The following is a 19,794-nucleotide window of genomic DNA, read 5'->3' on the forward strand; positions in this document are numbered from 1 at the left end:
AGTAACTCTGCCAAGAAAACCCCGAAAGGGGTCATGAAGTCAGATACGAATAAAACGACAGAACTAGTAGTTTGTCAAACTTCTGTTCTCTCAGGGCTGCTTGACCAAGTATACCTCATAGTTCACCTTAGCTTGTGGATGACTACACCAGCCTTCTTTTCCTTTCTTACTGATTAATTGTCTTTTGAAACATGCTACAAAGCCCCAGTATACTTCCAATTCAGTCATTCAATTTTTAATTGTTTAATGACCAGGTTTGCTAACAAAATTGATTTTTGAAAATGTGTTTCACCATTTAGTTAAACTATTAAACATTTTCTTTCATTTGACCAATTTAATTGAATTCACTGAATATTTGGTTAGAGCTTTTCACACACATACACGCACACACGTGCATATATATATATGTATATATATATATATATATATATGAGAAATTTGAGGTGAAGTGACTTGACCAGGGTCACACAGCTAGTGTCAAGTGTCTGAGGCCAGATTTGAACTCAGGTCCTCCTGACTCCAGGGCCAGTGCTCTATCCACTGTGCCACCTAGCTGCCCCTAGAGCCTTTCATATTCAAGGCACTGTCCCAATTGCTGGAGAGACAAAGACAAAAATAAAATTATCCTTGCCCTTAAGGAGAATAGACATGACTTCTGCTAGACATAGAAACTATATGGAACCAGGACAAAAGTATAAGAAGAAGTAGTAACTTGTAGATTTTTTTTTCTTTTTTGCATAGTTAGTTAAAAAGTTAAATATAAAAGGTGCAATTTCTTTTCCGTACATGATATATTTCACCAGTCCTAAGTTGTGAAATTGTTCATTCAGTGATTGAAGTGAATGTTTGGGGCAGGGGGGAAGCTGTTCATCTGATTAAATACGAAGATGTCACCTCTCTCATTAAGATTATGGAACGTGAAATAAGTAGTGGAATGTTTTCAAATGTTGCTTTCTTTGTAGCATCTAATCAGTCTGTTATGTTTTTGTCTCCTATAATTATTCAAGGAAAAATTCTGTGCAAATAAGTGAAATCATAATCTTAAAAATAAGTAGTTTTTATAGTAGTTATAATAATAATATTTTAATCCTTCAAATGATCTGTGATCTCAATGATGTATCTATTTTTTGTGTCTCACTTTTATTTTTTCCGTTGACAAGCTTTTAAAAACCAATCTATCTGTCCTACCATTCTGCCTCCAAAATTAGCGACAAAAATCCCTGAAAAATAAAGCCTTCAATACAGTTATATGGTCCAACAGAACAAAGCCTGACATTAGCCATGTCTGAAAATTAATGTCACTTTCTGCATCATTTTTTTTTTTAATTTTTGGGGGTGGGGTGGGGCAATGAGGGTTAAGTGACTTGCCCAGGGTCACACAGCTAGTGTCAAGTGTCTGATGCTGGATTTGAACTTGGGTCTTCCTGAATCCAGGGCTGGTGTTTTATCCACTGCACCCCCTAGCTGCTCCCACTTTCTGCATCTTAAGTTCATCCCCTCTCTGTCAGGAAGTAAGTAGCATATTTTATCTTCATTCTTTTGGATTTATGGTTTATCACTATATTGATTAGAATCTTCCAAAGTAGTTTTTCTTCATAATGTTGTTATCATTGTATAAATTGTTCTCCTTTTTCTCTATGCTCTGCTCTGTATCAGTTCATATTTGTCTTCCCGGTTCCCTTTGAAGTTGACTATTTTTAAAAAAATTTCTAGTGACACAATAAAATTACATTCCATTCATATATCACACTTTGTTTAGCCATTCCCTGACAGGAAGGATTCCTCTTTAGTTTCCAATTCTCAGGTACCATGAAAAGACCTGCTACAAAAAAATTTTTTTTGGTACCTGTATATCTTTTCCCTCTTTCTTTGATTTCTTCAAGATCTAGGCCTGGTGGTTTTATAACTAGGTCAAAGGGCATGCCCAGTTTGGTAACTTTCTGGACATATTCTAACCAGTTTTCCATAATGTCTGGTCCAATGCATAGCTCTACCATCATGGCTCTAGGATGCCTAAAGGTCCTCTCTCCAGTTGTGGAAATCATAACCCATTCATGCTTGCTTATCCTAAGCAACTCTTGTCAGTGTTTTCCCATAAATCCTCCATGAAGGGGTCTTCACAGCCAACTGGAGATCTTTATCTAGATATTTACAAATCATTTCAGTACCAGCACAACACATAGTCTATTATCCTTCACGCTTATTATATGATTTTCGAATGGTCCACATCTTTTCCCTTTCACACCTGTCTCTTGGGTGACATCTCTGACAATATTTCCATTATGCAGACTACTATTAATAAAATATTTTAGATTATGTAAATCCATTGCATGCTTCTCCATTATCCTTTGGGGAATCTGCCACTTAGAATCTTCAGAGATTGTGGTGCCCTGTGATTCACAGCCATGGATGCTGTAAATCCTTGGAGGCTTGAAAGTCTCCATGAGAATGTACTTTTGTTTTAGGGAGGAACTTGTGGCCATTTAAAATATGATGAAATTTCCAAATGCAGTCTGCCCTGCTCTTTTCTCCTATTCGATTCTTTTTTAAATGGTTACTTCTTTTTTTTAAAATTATCTTTAACATACTATTCTTTTTAAAATTTGAGTTCCAAATTCTCTCCCTCCTTCCTATCCCTCCCCAACTCACTGAAAGGACAAACAATGTGATATCGGTTATACATGTGAAATCATGCAAAATGTATTTCTATATTAGCCATATGTTTTAAAAAGCAATAAAAATAATGAAAGTGAGAAAATTGTATTTCAGTTTGCCCTCAGTTCATCACTCATCATGATGAGTCTTTTGGAATTTTCTTGGAACATTGTATTGATCAGAGAAGCCAAGTCTTTCACAGTTGATCATCATTACATCATAGCTGTTATAGTATTCACAGTGATTTCCTGGTTCTTCTCTCTTCATTTTATATCATTTCATATTGCTCTTATCATGTTTTTCTGAAACCATCCCTTTCATCGTTTCATATAGCACAATAGTATTCTTTCACAATCAGATGCCACAACTTGTTCATCTATTTCCCAATTGATAAGTAGTCCATCAATTTCCAACTCTTTGCCCCCACAAAAAGAGCTACTATAAATATTTTTGTACATATATATCCTGTTATGGGTCTAGAACCCCAGAAGTTTCATGTGCTACATCAAAGAACCTTCTCCTTGAGAAACGAAACCAAAGGACAGACACATCTAAAGAGATAAGTGACCCTGGATCAGAACTGAGCTAGCTCCAGGACCACCACCCTTCATTCCAATCTCCCCCACCCCTGGGGAGATAAGATTGGGTGTGGCTGCTACTTTTGTGGCATGAGGAGAAGAGAGATGGTTTGAGAGATCTGCAGCTATCCCTCACCCAACTCCTCCAGCCACCACCAGTGGGGGAATAAGGGAACTTTCCACAGTCAGATGATCACCCCATCAGATCACCATCAGTCCTCTATAAAAGTATGTGCCTATCTCCTGCTCGAGGGAAAGGTATCTCAGAGAGCCACACCTCTGTGCCATGCCTTCTCCCTAAGAGATTTAAAATTGGATATACAAGCATTAAACTCCCCTTTAACTTTTCCCTTACTTATCTCCCAGACCAGTAAGAGAAAGAAGCCTCTGAGCTTTAATTAGAGAGGGATTAGCCTTTATTGTTTAGACAACAAACAGGTGATACCAATTAGGGAAATAGGAAAGTAGAAATACAAATGAATAGTCTTAGATCTAAGCTTAGTCTATATTCTTTTATAAAACTCACCGAATCCCCAAACTGCCTGCCAGGTGGAGAACCAGAGCTGATCACCAGAAGCGCGCCATCACCACTAGTGTGAAGGAGACAGAGCAAGCCAACTTCCGTTCTCCTACCAAGTTTTAAGTTGGCGTCCCGGAAGTATCGGAAGTTTGGCGTGCTTGGTCAAGCTCTCCCAGGCAGCAGCAGGCACACGGCTGTTCCTCACGGTCTCCTCCACAAAAGGGGCGGTCCTTCAAAATCCGCTTTACCACATCCCCATGAAAAGAAGTCCAAGGATTCCTCTCTTGGTTTCCTTTCCCCAGCCCCTAAATAAACTATTATCTTATTCCATTGGATTTGTGTGTAATTCTTTAAGGAGGAATTCCTAAGGACCCCAAACCCCTAACCCTATCCCAAACCCCCACCTATTTTCCCCATAACAGATCCTTTTCCTTTTTTTGTTTTTTATCTCTTTGGGATAGTAGTGGTATTGCTGAGACAAAAGATATACATTGTTTTTAGCCCTTTGGGCATAGTTCCAGATTGTTCTCCAGAATTGTTGGACCAGTTCACTACTCCATGAGCAGTTCATTAGTGTACCTACTTTTTCTCTCATCCCTTATAGCATATATCACTTCCGATGGGTGTGAGGGGGTATCTCAGAGTTGTCTTAATTTGCCATTCTCTAATCAATAGTGATTTAGAGCATTTTTTCATATGATTGGAGATAGTTTTGATTACTTCATGTGAAAACTGCCTGTTCATATCCTTTGACCATTTCAATTGGGGAGTGACTCTTATTTTTATAAATATGACTCAATTTTATACTCAGTATATATTTGAGAAATGAGGTCTTTATTAGAGAAATTTGCTATAAGATTTTTTATAGTCTTTCATTGCCCTTTGGTATCTTTTTATCAAAATGTAATTTCCCTGATGATCTCTTTCAGTTAGGCCTATTTTTGCTTTTTTCTTTTTTTGAGATCATGTTGCCAACACTGCCTTTTTTACTTCAGCCCTTTATTTTAACTCTTTGTGTGTCTTTCAATTTCAAGTGTGTTTCTTCTAAAAAAAACCCAAACATATTATTGGGTCCTGGTTTCTAATTAATTCTGCCTTCTGTTTTATGGGTGAATTTATCCCATTATGATTACTATTTCCCCCATTCCATTATCTTCTGTTCCTTTCTCTCTATCTTTTTATCCTCTCTCTCCTTAAAAGTCTATTTTGCTTCTAAGCACTGCTTTCCCTTAATCTGTCTTCCCTTTTGCCATCTCTCCCCCCTTTCTCTTACCCCCTTTCCCTGTTTTCCTAGTAGGTAAGTTACATTTCTATACACAAGTGAGTGTGTATATATAATCTACCTTCTTTGAACCAATTTGAACCACACACCAATGAGGGTGAGGTTCAAGCATTGAAAAGTGAAAACCATTTTGTCCTTCTGTCCTTTCTCCTTAAAAAGTCCATTGTTGGGCCAGAGCTGTGTCGCTTCCCCCAGGCTAATTCTAGCTCCATTTGTACTTTAGCTCTTCTCATTTTCCCAGTATTTGAAGCTTTCCAGTTGTTTCCACCTGTTCACTTTTTTTCCCCATTAACTCAGCCAGTATGTGGCAGAGATAGGTTTTGAACCCAGGTCTTCCTGACTCTGAGACCAGCTCGTTATAGGGTACTCTTTTCTTAATGCACTTAACACTATTGCATTGGAGGTTTTTTTAGGAGGGAGAGGCATCACATCATGGTGTTGATTCATATTGCCTTTGCAGTACTTGAAAACATAGATTTTTTCAAATTTTTTTTTTTTTTTTTTGGTGAGGCGATTGCTGTTAAGTGACTTGCCCAGGGTCACACAGCTAGTAAGTGTTAAGTGTCTAAGGTCAGATTTGAACTCAGGTACTCCTGAATCCAGGGCCAGTGCTTTATCCACTGTGCCACCTAGCTGCCCCACATATTTTTAAGTGATTCATGTCCCATTTATTTATTTTTTTTTAATTTTTTTAATTTATTTTTTTTTGCAGGGCAATGGGGGCTAAGTGACTTGCCCACGGTCACACAGCTAGTAAGTGTTAAGTGTCTGAGGCTGGATTTGAACTCAGGTACTCCTGAATCCAGGGCCGGTACTCTATCCACTATGCCACCTAGCTGCCCCACATATTTTTAAGTGATTCATGTCCCATTTATTTATTTTTTAAAAAAAATTTTTAAATTTATTTTTTTTTGCAGGGCAATGGGGGCTAAGTGACTTGCCCACGGTCACACAGCTAGTAAGTGTTAAGTGTCTGAGGCTGGATTTGAACTCAGGTACTCCTGAATCCAGGGCCGGTACTCTATCCACTGTGCCACCTAGCTGCCCCACATATTTTTAAGTGATTCATGTCCCATTTATTTTTGACCCAAAGTGTAGAATTTTTTATTTATCCCTATCAAATTTACTCTTACTAGATTTAGTTAATTATTCTAGTTTGTTGAGATCATTTTGGACCTTTACTTAATCATCTAACATATTAGCTGTCCCTCTCAGCTTTCTGTATTCTGGAAATTGATCAGCATGCTATCAAATACTTTATCAGAGTTATTGATATTTTTAATAGCAGACCACGAGGCTTATTGTGAAATGTATTCTTTGAAATGTGTTTCTAAAAAATTCTATGGTGTATGTCAGACTGTGCCAGTATTATTCCTCCTTTGTGAATTCCAAGTTGGCATCATTGCTTCTTTCTAAAATTCTGTCATTTATTGACTAGTTTCAATTTGTTGGTCAGAATCTAGTCTACACAGTCATATTTCCCTTGTTGTTTCCCCTTCCTCTTGAAGAATGAAATGGCTAGAAAGAAAAACAACAAACAAAAAATGCTGCTGTACTTTGAGGAGAAAGAACTACAGCAGAATTTGGAGGAGTCGGAGTTTCCTATTATTACCATACCATGTCTTCATGCCAGGTTTATGATCTGTTTCTGAAACTCATCATCAATTGCTTCCTTTTCATTGACTGGCCTATATTATACTCCCACCACTATTTGGCTCTTTGAGCACTCCATTGATACTAACCCAATAATTCTTTTTTGAATTTTTTTCATATTGGCATTCAAGAGCAGATGGTGACTCCTTGCAATAGTTGTGAGGCATAGTGAAAAGAGCACTGGAGTTGGGAAATCTGAATTCAAGTCCCACCTTTGATATCTCCATTGGGTGTAATCATTGAAAAGTCTCAACCTTTCTGAGTCTCAGTTTTCTCATCCATAACATGGGAATAAAAATGGTTCCATCACTGACCTTGGAGTTACCTTAAAGTATTTTAGAAACAGGAGCTACTGTTATCACCACTGGTTGCCATTTTGTTGTTGTTCAGTCATTTCAGTCATATCTGACCCTTTGTGACGTGCCCCCCCCCTTTGGGGAGGGGATTGTATCTTGGCAAAGATGCTGGAGTAATTTGCCATTTCCTTCTCCAGCTTTTTTTACAGAAGAGGGAACTGAGACAAACAAGGTTAGGTGTCTTGCCCAGGTTCACACTGATAGTAAGTGAAGCTGAATTTGAACTCAAGTTCTTACTCTATCCACTGAACCACCTAGTTGTCCTGGATGTGGCTAAACAGTACAGTAAAAAAAAAAAAAAAAATCAGTTGCCCTGGGTTCAATTAATTGTCACAACTAAATGTCCTGGAACTTACCTTGATCTTTTCCCCTGAGTCTATCCCAAATCAAAATTGCATCACTAGAGTTGAGCTGGGATGATGCCAACCATTAATGTAATGCCCCTTTGCTTTGTTTAATTCTCTTCTTACAAAGTCTTTTAAGGTTATTCCAAAATGTGCCATTGCCAAAAGTCATTTCTATCTTTGGCACTTCCTATTTTTAATAAAGTGACGATAAAAAAAATACATTAAAAATCTTTGTGCCTTATTTGAACCATAGAATTAATTTTTTAAAAATCTTATACTAAGTATTTGGGTGGTGAATTCTTTTACCTTTTGTATTATGGTATTTTAGCCCATCAGAATGCAATTTATATGCATATGTTTGTGTTTCTTTGAATGTATATTTTCTTAGTTATATTTATTCTAACAAAAAGCTTAATTACTATTAAAACAGTAATGAGATAAAGATGAGTTTAAAATATAATCATATTAAAATAAATCATGGTATCTCTTCAGGAAGGTATAAGCACCATAGGAATATAAAGCAAGAAATCTGTGCTTGTCAAATATAGAGTATAAATAAATAATTTAGGAGAAAATGGATGACTAGATATAGCAAAGACACTAGCAAATAGTGAAGGGCTAAAGAGTGGTTGTTAAGTTTGATGTACTTCTTTGTATATTGTAAGTAATTGCTATCCATAAAAACTCTATGGCTTCTGTATGAGAAAAAGAGACAATTTGACAGGCTACACTGCTCCTAAGTGACAGCAAGTACAAATCCTTGGCAACTGTCATCCTGCTGTTGAATTCACATCCCAACTGTGTGATAACTTAGACCTGCATATTTGTTATTGAACCAGAGTCTGTCAAAGTAGCCTCATCCACACTTACTAATAGAATTGTTGGCTAATGTACATTTGCTACATTAAATATATATATATATATACATATATATATACACACACACACTATATTTAGATATAAAAACAATAAATCTATCTATAAAAGATAATAAATAAAGACAGAAAAGTTTAAAAAGTGAAGTCCTCCTAGAGGCCTTTATATTGCCTATGGAATATGGCTATTTCTACATGTGTATAGATATGCACATATATGTAAGGATACACATATACATGTGTATACATATTGATACATATAAACCTATATAAAGAGTGTTTATATATATGTATGTGTATATCTTTGTGTATATGTATATATTCATATATATGTATACACCCATATACGTGTACATACACACACACACACACACACATGCAAATACTCTTACATCTACCTTTCAGAAGGTAATGGATATGAACTGGTGAAGAAGCAGAGGGAAAGAATTTTAGAGTTTAGCCTAGTGCCTGGTAGTAGAAGGCACTTAATAAATGTTGATTGATTGATTGATTGATAGGCAAGGAAATAGCGTAAGTAAAGTCCTAGAGAAAAAAACTAGCTATGTTGAGCAGGCAATAAATGGCACGTTTCACTGGCGTGAAAGGAATTTTGTTTAAGGGATTACAAGTTGAGGTATTGTGTCGGTTGATGAAAGGACTCAAATAATAGATTGAGTTTGAATTTATTAGGAGCATATATATATATATATACACACACACACATATATATGGAAGCTTTAATTCCATTTGCAACTATGTATATATGTAGCTATAGATATCTATATATAGTCGCAAATGGAATTAAAGCTTCCATAGCTTGGTTTACAAGATGACAATAGGCCTCCCTCAAGAAATACCAGAGTTCTACAAGGATTTTTTTAGTTTAATTCCCATTGTAGTAAGTTTTTTGTCCTGAGATCAATGAGTTCATCTTTGGCTATGTGAACATCTTAGATATGGTTTATGTCAGAAAAAAAGAGTTGCAAATTCTTGGTTTGACTTTAATGTCAACAAGGTAGAAATAATCATGAAATGCTTCCAAGTATTCAGATTTCTTTTCTTTTTAAGGAAATTGACCAAAAAAAAGAGTTGTATATCTCAACTCCATCTTGGTAAAGCTCTTCCCCCAGAATTTAAAAGTTTGCAAAGATGTCCATCTCTACTCTCTTCTTCCATACTATCAGTTTAGCCAAGAAAAATTGCAGTTCTTTACTAGCATCCTTAATGGTGACTTCAGCACCTTGAATTCAAAGATTTACTTCATTCATGTGGTTAAAAATGCTTGCTAGTAGGGGGCAGCTAGATGGCGTAGTGGTTAAAGCGCTGGCCCTAGATTCAGGAGTAACGGAGTTCAAATCCAGCCTCAGACACCTGACACTTAGTAGCTATGTGACCCTGGGCAAGTCACTTAACCCTCATTGCCCCACCAAAAAAAAAAAATGTCTGTCAGTCAAGCCAATTGGTAGATAAAACCCTTTCTTTCAAAATGTTCCAAAAGTGGGTTTTATTTTTCCTTCAGAAAAAGTGAAACTTCTGTTCTTGGTTCAAACAAGTGCTTCAGGTGCTGTTTCCAGTGCAAGGCAGTGAATTTCAGAATTGTTGGAAGAGGCTTTGTTGCCACTGCAGATCTGTGTAAAAAGCAATGGCTGCAGATCCTGTGAGGTGCTTGCTTTTTCACTAAAGAAGCAAAACCAAGCATTGCAGGAGCTCCATTTGTACAAAGATTATTAAGCTTTTCTTTCCAATCAACAATTCATTTGGTAACAACAACAACAAAATATTTCTTTACTATTTCCAAAATACCATTGGCCTTTGTCATTTCCAAAAAGGATCCACAAATAAGAACACTTTGGTATTATCATCCAGCACATAGTGAGCAAAAAGAAGAAGCAGGCTACATGGAGAGACGTCTATCATTTCCTCCAGTTACATCGTGAAGGAAAATGGAGAGGGGCCAATCGACTCAGTGAACTGTTTCAAAATGTAAATTTTTTAAAGAGCCAGCTATTTCAGAATGGATCATATCATGTGACTGTGGAACCACTTACAGCTTTTTTCCTAAATGGGCCACTTCAAGAGCACATGGCTTTACTAAAATCCCTCCAATAGTGTGGGGCTGCTTTTCGTTTGGTGATCCAGTAAACAACTTTATAGGATGCTTCAAGAAGAAGGTTTTTGTTTATTGGTTGTTTTTTCTTTTTGTAAAATGACAAATCCAAGATTTTGAAGAGTCCTAGCTTTTACTAACCAAGCTTTATTTACTCCCAAAAGAACCCACATTTAAGATACATTTTTAAATTGGGCAGATGTGAGATGTTCTTATAGTTTTGTTGACTTCCTACTTTAGTTCAAAAGAATTCTCACCAAAAAAAACCCAAAACCAAAACCCAACGTACTGTGGTTTTTGTGTTTTGCCATATTTATTAATGCAAGCAAAACCATTAGCTTCTCACCAAAAAAACCCACTGTGGTTTTCGTATCCTGTCCTATTCATTAATGAAAGCAAAACCATAAGACTGTAGGCTTCATCATTCTTTTCTTCCACATTTTAGCTTGAACTGATTGAGTCTCCTTCCACATTTTGATCAACAAATAGTTGTTGATAGGGAGTACTGCAAAGTAGTGTAGATGTCTGGACACCCACTGTGAGACCATGAAATTTTACCCTTTGGTGGCTAAATGACTTCGAGGAAAGGTGCTCAATATTTGTCCAGCCATGCCACAAGAGTGTCAGGTGGAGAAGGGGACTGCAGAGGTAGAGGGTGTCCTAGGGTGGAAAGGCTCCTGATGTAGAAGTTCAAAAGTCAGAAGCTAACCAGACTAAAGAGAAATTTCCCGCATATATTGACATGATTAAGGTGATGATTCTTCTACTTTCTGGCTTCTTCCCAAATCCCTTCTCTCCCTTCAAGGGCTTCTACTCAAAGATAATCTCAATCATGTGTGACCTCTCTCCCAGAGCTGAAGTCAGAAGCCCAGCCCATCCAACAATACCTCCTCAGTAAATGTCCTTTGTTCAAAAACTAATTAAGCCTGGCTAATTATCACTAGGAGACATAGCAGGGGGGCGGGGTTAAAACACAAAACCCTCGAGGTTACCCCAGGATCCCCCCGGGAGTAACACGTAGCTTGGTGACACAGTAGGGAGCTAGATGGTGCAGGGTATAGAATGCTGAACATGGAAGCAGACACTAACTAGCTGGATAAGCCTGGACAGATTACCTCTCAGCCTCGGTTTTCTTGTCTGTCCAAGTACCTTCCTTAGAGGGTTGTAAAGATGAAATGGGATAACGCATGGAAAGCCCTTTGCAAACCTAAAAGTGCTGTATAAATGTTAATAAAAATCATAATTATAAATACTATTAATAGTAGTAGTCAATATCCCTCTGAGGATGCCACACTGTCAATGGGAGTGTCATTGGTGGGGAGTGGCCTCAGGGACCTGTTTACATAGTAGGGACTTATCCAGGATAATATTGAGGCAAGGAGAGCTATTCCATCTGGAATTATTGTACTTACAGAACCGAATTTTCAGGGATCCCTTAGAGACAAATTAGAATTTTTTCTTTTGTTTTAGACATAGTTGGACAATCAGTTTTTCTGGTGTGTTTCCTTACAAATCACCCAAGTTCCTTTGAGATAATTTTTGCATATTTGAATGCTTACATACTGATCTCCTTTCAGATCAGCCAGTAAGCTCAGTTCACTCATAATCTTTTCACCCCAACTCTTCCCTCTTTTCATCTTTCCTATTGTTGTCAAGGGCACCATCAGCCTCCCAGTTGCCCAAGCATGCACCTAGGCATCATCCTTTTGTCACTTTCTCTTACCGCCCCCTCCCACCTCTCCAATGTACAATCTGTTGCCCCATCCTGTCAATTCTACCTCCATGACATCTATCTTATGTGCCCCCTTCTTTTCTCTGACACCACCAGCTGCAGGTCTTCATCACCACATTACTGGACTATTGAAATAGTCTGTTAGTTGGTCTCCCTGCCTCCTCTTGCTCCACTCCATCCATTCTCCACCCAGCTGTCAAATTCATCTTCCTAAAGTGCAGGTCTGACTGACTGTGTTACTCCCCTGTTCAGTAAACTCTAGTGATTCCCTATTACCTTTAGGATCAAAGAAAAAATTGCCTACTTTTAAAGCCCTTCATAACCTGGCCCCTTCCTAGCTTTTCAGTCTTTTTACTCCTTACTCCCCTCCATATACCTCCAAATCCAGTGATACTGGCCTCCCTGCTCCTCCTCACAAAAGATCGGCATCTGCCAACGAAGTGCATTTTCACCAGTTGTCCCCCATGCCTAGAATTCTCTCCTTTCTCTCCTCCACCTTTGGGCATCCCTGACTTCCTTCAAGTCTCAGCTAACATCCTGTCTTCCACAGGAAGCCTTTCTTAGTTCACCTTAATGCTAGTGCCTTTCCTCCGAGATGATTTCCAATTTATCACATATGTGTACAGGTGTACATATGTGTCACACATGTATACATGTATGTTACGTGCTATATATGCTATGAGTCTGACTCTTTGTGACCCCATTTGGGGTTTTCTTGGCAAAGATGTATAGATACAGATAGATATACATAAATGTATATGGAGATATGAATATGGAGAGAGAGAGAGGACTGTTTCGTACAGTTGTTTGTTTCCATTAAATCGTAAGCTCCTTGAAGATAAATTGTTTTTTAGTTTCTTTGTATTCCTAACACTTAGCATGGTGGCTGGCATACAGTAGGCACTTAATGAATGCTTTTTGAGTCACTATGATTGCTCAGAAATGTTCTTTTTTTCCCTTTTAAGCAGAACTGCATTGGTTGTTTTATCTGTGATATGAGTCCAGATGGCTAATCTAAGATCCTTATGGACTGCAGATCTATGGGATAAGACTTTGGCTGCCGGTGTAATTAATCCCAAGTGTTCAATACTTTTCTAGGAGCCTTGTACCTCTTGATTTGTTTTCCCTTTTCTGTGTTTGTTTTCCTTTTAAATTAATCTCTCTGTCCTAGAGAGAGCTTAGTTAAAAACCATAATGGAGGTTGCCCTCTGTTAGTAAGTGGGTACCTCATGATGAAACTTCCCAGAGGAGATTTTTTTTGGAGCCTGTACCTCCAGTAGAGTTGCCTTATATGTGAGAGGAGATCTTTGCAGCTACTCCGATGCGCCCTGTACTCACACCTGGTGATGGGACACCTGGAGGAAATGTTTTATACAGATCTCCAGTTGGATCACCCCTTGTGCTCAAGAGTTTTCTTCCAGGATGGAGTGAGAGGTTCTTCATCTCCATGGGGAGAACCTTGCATGTTCCAGAAGTTCTAGCGGGACAAAGCTACCTTTCTGAGATCACAGACTTGATTTTTGATTTCATTTCTTTTCCTTACTGTTTTTAAGATGAAGGAGACCTGTAGTAAATACAGAGAATGTTTTTAAATTAGATCTCTTTGTTAAACCGCATAACCTGGTATCTAGAAACAGGCAAGAATGTTCATCTCCATTTTCTTTGTGAACTGTGTTACACAGACTTTTAATGGAACTTTTTAGGACAAAGCATTAAGGAAGACACTGGAGAAGGATAGTGCTTGGACCTCCCTAAGTCTCTGGGCATCTCTCTAGTACCCAGAAGCAGTACAGTTAATTCACTGAGGACAGCATACCTTTAACTGTGAGAAAGGAGGCAAGAATAAGCCCCTCATCAGCAGAATAAGAGAGGTACTAAGGAATTTTTCTATAACAAGTCAGTTAAATGGGGTGATAGGACTTGGGAATATTTGGCTAGATGGTAGTGAATGCACCCAAGAAACATCTTGTAATTGGTTGAGATCAAGTCATGTCTCTTGGGCTACAAATAAAAAAGAACAGTTAAGCCAGTGGGACATTCTCTTCAGCAGTGGGCCAGTCAAGCAGTGGTAGAATCCACATCTGGGAGGGTCTTGAGGAGGCATATCCTTGTACCTATACCAGAGGGCAGCAAGATGGTTGGGAAAGAATCTGCAAACATTTTTTTTCGTGACAAATTCTTTTCATCATCAAGAGTGCTGGAGAGGGTAGCTAGGTGGCACCGTGGATAAAGCACCAGCCTTGGATTCAGGGGGACCTGATTTCAGATCCGGCTTCAGACACTTGACACTTACTAGCTGTGTGACCCTGGGCAAGTCACTTAACCCTCATTGCCCCACCCCCTCCCCCAAATAAGAGTGATGGAGCCACCACCTCTGGACTCTGATGCTACAGCCTCTGCTGGTAGCAGAGGTATAAATGGCATTGAAGAGAGAAAGAAGCGGGGAAAGCAGCTCAATTCAATCGAGTATGCCCAAAAGCTGCTTTTGGAGCAATTGAGACATCATTTCCCATGGTATATGATAAAGGGTAGGATATCTAAGGTGTAGGGGAAAATATCAGTCATTATTACCCCCAAAAAAGTGACAGAGAATATAAATTTCTGCCAAGCCACATGTCTGCTTTCCCATTTTTATAAAAATTTTATGATCTCCCTCATTAAGCATATCCTTGATAATAGTATTAGAACAAAATAGAGAAGACTATTGCAAATTGTCTACAGTAGAACATAGATAGCTTCACTGTCACATAAATGTGTAGAGAATACAAGAAAAGTATAGTGAGCATATGAACCTACTGTCCTTATCATTTGACTATTTTAAAAAATTATGTAAAAGTAAAATGTTGCCTTAAGGCTCTTCTCAAAAATGTGATGGCTAAGTTGCATAGTGGTTAGAGTGCTGGGTTTGAAGTCAGGGATACCTGCATTCAAATCCTGCCCCTCTGTGATCCTGGGCAAGTCATTTAACTTTCCTGTGCCTCAGTCTCCCCATCTGTAAAAAGGGAAAGTCAGACTTAATGGCCTCTAAACCTCTTCCAACTCTAAATCTGTGTTCCTAGGTCTCCTGTGCATATGTCAAAATCATACAAAAGGCCTTGAAAGATATTAACCGAAACAACTTTGTTCAATGACCCCTCTGATCATTAATATTGAGTGGGGCACAAAGTAGAGGGAAATTTCCTTGCATCAGTTCATTATTTTCATGGAGGATATCCACAATAGAATCCGAGTCAAAGACAGATTCTGGCCAACATGGGGTGACAACTTCTTGAGGCTGCTCTTGTTTTTGAGTAGCATTGCACTGTTTGCATCAAAATCCCAAACATGGCAGAAATTCCTAAATGAGTAAATTATCCATCACAGGTGGGAGGATGGGTGTCAGGGAGAAACAGGTGGTTGAAGACTGCCTATGATTTGCAGTTGGATGGACAATGTATAGAGCTTTCCCAAAAGGACATGTATCTTAGACTGCAAACAGACAGTGAGCAGGGCCAAGAGTCGGACAAAAGGACAGCAACCAGGAAATTGCACAGTTCTTCCAAATGACCTCGTTTCTCCCTACAATTAAAGGACCATCTTTTTAACACCAGTCCTTTTAAAGTGATGTATCATGGCATCATGGAGAACTATTGCTCTGAGGAATTAAAATTGAGGATTCCCCAAAAGTCAGTGAGCTACATACAGTGGACAAAAGCAGCCTCCAGCACATCACAAAGGAAGAATTATATGGAAGAAGGTGTAGATCAAGTATCACCAGAGAAATGTACGCCCAGAGAAAGAGCGATGCACTTAGTGAACAACCTGTTAGCTGCACTGATACCCAATGCAAGATGAAGTGGCAACCTGTTAGATGGACCCCTTGTGGCAAAATTGCTGGAGAACTCGGAGAAACATCTAATAGGACGAACAGGTGTGAGAGGCAAACTACATCCGTGGAGGTGGCGGCCACATCTGTGAGGTGATGGATTCTCTGCTCCTATCTCTGCATTACAACTATACCTACATCTACATCTATATGTCCAGTCGGTCATCATACTGAAAGTCCCTCCATCAACTTGTCTGCAATGTAGAGTCTCAGATGAATTACCTGTCTCTAATTTAGCTGCTTTAAGAAGCAATCTAGGGGGCGGCTAGGTGGCGCAGTGGATAAAGCACTGGCCCTGGATTCAGGAGGACCTGAGTTCAAATCCGGCCTCAGACACTTGACACGTACTAGCTGTGTGACCCTGGGCAAGTCACTTAACCCTTATTGCCCTGCACCCCCCCCCCAAAAAAAAAAAACACAAACAAGAGGTAAACTGGATGGCACAGTGGATAGAGCAATGGGCCTTAAATCAGAATGTGATGGAATGTATCCAATTTTAAATCTCACAAGAAGACAAGTTAAAATGCAACCTTGGACCCTTACTGTGTGACTCTGGGTAAGTCATTTAAGCACTCTTCCTCAGTTCCTTTAACTATAAAATGGTGATAATCATCTTTGTTGAATTTTATATTCTTAGATTCAGTCCTCAAACTGCCAAAATCTTTTTGGATCTAAACTGTCATCCAATATATTAGCTATTGCTCCCAACTTTGTGACTCCTAACAATAATAGTAGCTAGCATTTATGTAGGTTTACTATGCCAAGCACTTTACAAATATTACTTCATTTGATCTTTACAACAATCCTTGGAAGTAGGTCTTATTATTATTACCATTTTACAGATGAGAAAATTGAGGCAGACTAGGGTAAGTGACTTGCCTAGAGTCACACTCTTAGCAAGTGTCTTAGGTGAGATTTGAACTCAGGTCTTCCTGGCTTCAGTTCCATCAGTCTCTCAATTGTACCACCTAGCTGCCATTGTATAATCAATAATAGAATTAATGAATATACCATGCATGTCTTTATTCAAATCATTAATAAAAGTGTTAGATAGCTTCAGGTCAAGCACTGATCCCTGGCACACTTCATTGGGGAACTAACTTTCACGTTGGTAATGAGCCATTAATGAATGCTAGATATTCATCTGTTTTTTCAAACCACATTATATTATGGTCTAGCCCACATTTCTCCATCTTCTTAACAAGATTAGGATGAAAAACTTTATTCCCTGTTTCACTACAATCTAGCTAGACTATAGCCATAGTAATCCTTTGATATACTAGTTTGGATAATCCTGTCAAATAAGGAAATAAGATTAGTCTGGCATGACCTATTCTTTTATTTATTTATTTATTTATTTATTTTAATGACCTGCTTTTATTGAAATCATGTTAGCTTCTTGTAATCACTGCTTCCTTTTCTAAATATTTGTTAACCATCTCTTTAATGATCTGTTCTTTATTAAAAAAAAATAATCCTGGCAATTAAAGTTAAGCTTTCTCACTCAAACTTTCTAGACTCTATTCCGTTTCCTTTTTGGGACATTTGCCCTTTTTTTAAATGAGCATTTTTATTTAAAGTTTTGAGTTCCAAATTCTGTCCCTCCATCTTTACCCTCCCCTGCCATCTCCCTGAGACAGTAAGCAATCAAATATAGGTTATACATGTCATTTGTCCTTCTTTCATCTTGGGGTAGTTTCCCCATGTTTATATGACTCCCTGATTCCTTAGGGAGGATGTACTATCAGTTGTGGTCTGGTAATTTCTTGTTTTGAGAACCTATGCCCTCAAACTACGAGCTTTTTACACTAATCCCCCAATGTCCAGTTATTTCTCTGCTCCTTCCTGTTCCCTTTCTCAGAATGTTACTCCCCAACCCCACTTTGCCTCTGTTCAAAGATCTCTAGGGGTTAAAGTGAATTTATTTGAATTAAGTCAATGTGTCCTCTCCTGTCATCATCCTAGGACTAGGTTTTAATTTTGCTCTTACTCCTTCATAAGTGTTAATATAGTCTACCTAAATTATAAATTACTTTAAACAAGGACCTTGTCTTTACATTTCTTTCCCCACCTTGAAACAGTTGTGCATACATAGTAGGTCATAGTAAATTGTTGATTGCTTATTAACAAAGCTAAAGAATTCTTTATTTCCTGTCATTCTAACGGCAGAAAAATGTCTTCCATAATTTACTTTTGTAAAGTAACTCAATGGGAAGAATATTATTCGAGTTGCTTTCAAAATTTTATAACTTTGAAATAAATACCTAGTATGGAGTTTCAATAAGTTAAGAAGAAATAGTTTCATTTAATTTTCCATATATTTATTATTTCAGACAATATATATCTTCTCAACCATGAACAATAATAAAAGAAAAGCAAAACTCTAGGCAGCCAGCCTCAGTTTGGCCTCAACATCTGTGTGCCATCGGCAACGGTATCAAGAGGGTCAGAGCTTCAAGATTGTTCCACACATCAAACGAAATCAGATCATAGCCGTGATGAAATATCAGACCCGTACAGCCACAAATCAAATAGTACAAACAATTCCTGTCTTATATCATCATCCAAGAGAAGCGGACCTCTCAGTGTTCCATGGGGTCAGCTGAGGTAATCAAAGCTGTCCTTCTTGTCTTGCTTTTAACTACAGTGGTTGAAGTTCGCTTCTCTTTGAGAATCTGTAATCATTCAATTGACTACTTAGAGTATAAAGATACAGCTCATCTCCAATTTGTAGCCTGTAAAATATTCAAATGATGGCTTAGTAATGACGTTTTTAAAATGCATGAAATGGATGTCAATGGGGAGGTTTTGGAAGTTTTAAAAGTGCATTTAAGGCATGAAGACAATTGTACCATAAAAAAGTGATCCTGTGGACTTGGCTTTTAGAGCTGATAGAATCGAGATTTATGTATAAAGTTTTAAAAAAAGATTTAATCAATATTTTGACAAAATTTTAATAGAAATGAACTCATTGCAAAATCATCTTTGTTTTTAGTATATGATTTCATACAGAGGATGAATGTAAACTAACATAATTCATAAAAAACCTTTTTTAAGCAAGAAACTTTGTTAGCATAAAGGAAATAAAGAAATTGATCTAAATAATAATAATTGCTCCATTACTTTAAGGCTCTTTGAATTTTTAAGTGCTTTGTGATTTTAATTTATTGGACATTTTGGTTCTAAAATAGCATGTTAAAGGATTTATTTGGTTAACAGTTATACTTTTGATTATAATATTTTTGTTTGGAGGAGAAAGCATTTGTCTTGATTAGCTGTTAAAAGTTTGGTATCTTGGTCTGGGTTTCTTTTTTTTCAAGAATATAGTTATCACATAGAAAATAGCAAAATTGGTTTATCTAAGGTTAAAATACTTAAAAAGTATTATCCCAATACAATTCCCAAATGGTTCAACCTGAAAAGTAGTATAGATAACTGTAATATAAGCAATTTGATATAAGCAATATAATCCATTTGATTTAAGGTGAGATTTTTGGTTTTGTTTGTTTAGAAGTGTTTAAACCTACCATTAAATAATAATAACTCATAAGAATGAACATTAAAGTTAAAAAAACCTTAGGATTGTATATATGGATACATGTGTATAAGATTTTTTAGCATAAGTATTTTGTAATAAGTTGCACATTATATGCAAGTTACATATCTTAAAACAATAGTCATACAAAATTTGACAGATTTCAGATAGGCTTATTCATAGAAAAATAACAAGTATCAGTTAAATATATTGTCAATAGTCTTTCTGTCTTGCTTCTATAAAACTGAAGATAGCAGACGTGAAAATTTAAAATTTCTTTTCATTAACA

General features: G+C 37.5%; 1 pseudogene; it reads left to right on the forward strand.

Moving 5' to 3' along the window:
- Positions 1 to 15,866: 15,866 nt before the first annotated feature.
- Positions 15,867 to 19,794, forward strand: part of LOC122731970 — a 32,482-nt pseudogene continuing 28,554 nt past the window's right edge.

The sequence above is a fragment of the Dromiciops gliroides genome, chromosome 6 (genome assembly GCF_019393635.1).
Source record: "Dromiciops gliroides isolate mDroGli1 chromosome 6, mDroGli1.pri, whole genome shotgun sequence".
NCBI lineage: Eukaryota > Metazoa > Chordata > Mammalia > Microbiotheria > Microbiotheriidae > Dromiciops > Dromiciops gliroides.